This window comes from Triticum dicoccoides, chromosome 1B (genome assembly GCF_002162155.2).
Source record: "Triticum dicoccoides isolate Atlit2015 ecotype Zavitan chromosome 1B, WEW_v2.0, whole genome shotgun sequence".
NCBI lineage: Eukaryota > Viridiplantae > Streptophyta > Magnoliopsida > Poales > Poaceae > Triticum > Triticum dicoccoides.
This window is the reverse complement of record NC_041381.1, coordinates 476,753,623-476,756,734: the sequence shown is the minus strand read 5'-3', so window position 1 is coordinate 476,756,734 and position 3,112 is coordinate 476,753,623. Positions and strand designations below refer to the sequence as shown.

General features: G+C 46.9%; 1 long non-coding RNA gene across 1 annotated transcript in view; it reads left to right on the top strand.

Annotated features, from left to right (window-relative positions):
• The first annotated feature begins 1,466 nt into the window (after positions 1-1,466).
• The window catches only part of LOC119342517, a 5,178-nt gene continuing 3,532 nt past the window's right edge, over positions 1,467-3,112 (top strand). The window contains exons 1-2 of the long non-coding RNA XR_005165643.1: positions 1,467-1,739; positions 2,244-2,626. This is a non-coding gene — a long non-coding RNA (uncharacterized LOC119342517). The remainder of the gene's footprint in view (positions 1,740-2,243; positions 2,627-3,112) is intronic.

Genomic DNA, 3,112 nt, shown 5'->3' with positions numbered 1-3,112 from the left:
ACTTGCCCCCCAAGCCAAGTGGGGCGCCCCCCACCCCTAGGGTTTCCAACCCTAGGCGCAGGGGGAGGCCCAAGGGGGGCGCACCAGCCCACCAGGGGCTGGTTCCCCTCCCACTTCAGCCCATGGGGCCCTCCGGGATAGGTGGCCCCACCCGGTGGACCCCCGGGACCCTTCCGGTGGTCCTAGTACAATACCGGTGAACCCCGAAACTTTCCCGGTGGCCGAAAATGTACTTCCTATATACAATTCTTCATCTCCGGACCATTCGGAACTCCTCGTGACGTCCGGGATCTCATCCGGGACTCCGAACAACTTTTGGGTTACCGCATACTAATATCTCTACAACCCTAGCGTCACTGAACCTTAAGTGTGTAGACCCTACGGGTTCGGGAGACACGCAGACATGACCGAGACGATTCTCCGGTCAGTAACCAACAGCGGGATCTAGATACCCATGTTGGCTCCCACATGCTCCTCGATGATCTCATCGGATGAACCACGATGTCGAGGATTCAAGTAATCCCGTGTACAATTCCCTTTATCAATTGGTACGTTACTTGCCCGAGATTCGATCGTCGGTATCCCAATACGTCGTTCAATCTCGTTACCGGCAAGTCACTTTACTCGTACCGTAATGCATGATCCCGTGACCAAACACTTGGTCACATTGAGCTCATTATGATGATGCATTACCGAGTGGGCCTAGAGATACCTCTCCGTCATACGGAGTGAAAAATCCCAGTCTCGATCCGTGTCAACCCAACAGATACTTTCGGGGATACCTGTAGTATACCTTTATAGTCACCCAGTTACGTTGTGACGTTTGGTACACCCAAAGCACTCCTACGGCATCCGGGAGTTACACGATCTCATGGTCTAAGGAAATGATACTTGACATTGGTAAAGCTCTAGCAAACGAACTACACGATCTTGTGCTATGCTTAGGGTTGGGTCTTGTCCATCACATCATTCTCCTAATGATGTGATCCCGTTATCAATGATATCCAATGTCCATAGTCAGGAAACCATGACTATCTGTTGATCAACGAGCTAGTCAACTAGAGGCTCACTAGGGACATGTTATGGTATATGTATTCACACATGTATTATGATTTCCGGATAACACAATTATAGCATGAATAATAGACAATCATCATGAACAAAAAAAAAATAATCATTTTATTATTGCCTCTAGGGCATATTTCCAATAGAGTGTTCCATAACCAGGGACATTCCATCATTATTCGAATACAGTTTTACTATTTATCAAACGTCTGATTCTAAATTCGCTTCAGGTAGTGTTTTTTCTGTCCGTCCGATGCACACCAATCTCTGCGTGTCATCAGTCCTCAACCATGTGTATACTAGATCGTTCTCTGTCACGGGCTTTGTTGGGCTTTCCGGGTTTGCGGTTCTTCATTTGGTCACACTTTTTCGACCCGCTTTCCTTAGTCGTGGGCGGATGCCTTTGTTTAGCTGGGGAGCGGATTGGATGGGATTGACCGAGATGGCTAGAAACGGCGAAGTGAAGGGGGCTCCTCACCGGTGATTAGCGGCAAGGCCGGCCGGGCGGAGATGGCGGGCGACGAGCCTCCTGCGGCGAGAAGGCGTGCTTCACTGGGACGGTTATAGGGGGGGATGTTGGTCTGGAGAGGAGCTCGACGAACCTTTCCCATCGTGCTCGCCATCAAAAAGCTCACGTCTGTAGCGAAGCTTATAGTCGCCGGCGCGGGCGCAAGGTATTTCGTCTCCCTACTGCCCTTCCTGTCCAACTTTTTGCCCTAGGTGTTATGTCTCCTTGTGCCCGATTTCAGTTCATCATCATGGTCACTGGTCAAAGATCTGCATGTTCAGTTCGCATGCTTGATGCAAGATAGGGAGGATTGTTTTGTTTATCTTCTGGGCAGCGCTAGCAATTTCATGTGTTAGTGTAGTTCATCATGCGTCGGAGGGTGTGGTGTCACAGACTCTTGTGCTCAGCAGAAAAGTAATGTAAAGTCACTTTCTATCAAGTTTTGAGTTTATTATTTATAACCTTATGGGAAATCTGCCGCTAGTACTAGTTGTTACACATGTGCTCTTTTGTAAAGAAATGGAAATTCACATCCAGTCAAGTTTTGAGTTGTTCACATTTCCTAGGTAAAATAAATTTTTTTCAGATTTCCTTCTCAGTATTTCAACCAACTAAGATGTTTCTATCATTTCTAAATTTCAGCTTTTTATGCACACCATGCAATTTTCAGTATGCAGGGGTAGGGATTGGGGTAAGGGGCGTACCTTAGTTGACCCCGCAGGCGGCGGCTCCAAGTTTTCGTGATCTGGATCGCAAGGAGCATCACACCCAGCTTAGTTGAGGATTTCTATAGTTCTTAGTCTCCTTGTGTTTCAGTTTTTCTCTCATTGATGGTTTAGTTTTTAGTCTCAGTTTCATACTTCTTAGTACCATTTTTTGAACGACAAAGCTAAATTTCTGCCGACTGGTCGTTAGCGACAGGCACGTACGATTCGCTCGCCTCGTCCGATTCCCATCACGCGGTCAAGATTCATCAAGGCGCTCCACTCTGTGAGAAAAAGAAAGGGAAGAAAGGGCGGCCAGGACAGGATTCGAACCCTCGACCTCCTACAGGTGCACCACTACAGTAATCAATTAACCCAGACTTTGTTGTTGTCAAAAGCGCCAGACTATGAATGTATTGCGTAGTGCCTCTTTGTTCAAGATTTAAATGTGAACGACTTCCTAACTTGATGGCGAATTTAGTGGGAAGAATCCGAAGACTATGGCATTGACTGCCGTGATTTTTTTCTCTAATGTGAAACGCACACTAACCAGCTCAACTAGACTATTTGCTGTGCAAAAGAATGCACATCATACTATTTGACCATTCGCTGTTGCTTCCTTTTTCTTTTTTCTTCGAAGAGTTGATTAAATATCCCCGGTAGTTTTTCTATGAATAGAATGATAACTCACACATTGCAGACCCGATAACTTATTTACCCCTGTCCTGGTAACATTGGCGACCGAAGGGGGTGGGGTGGGGTTGGAGTTGATGAACTTTTGTGTGATAGCATGGTACTCACACATCGCAGACCTGATAACTTCTGCACCTTATCC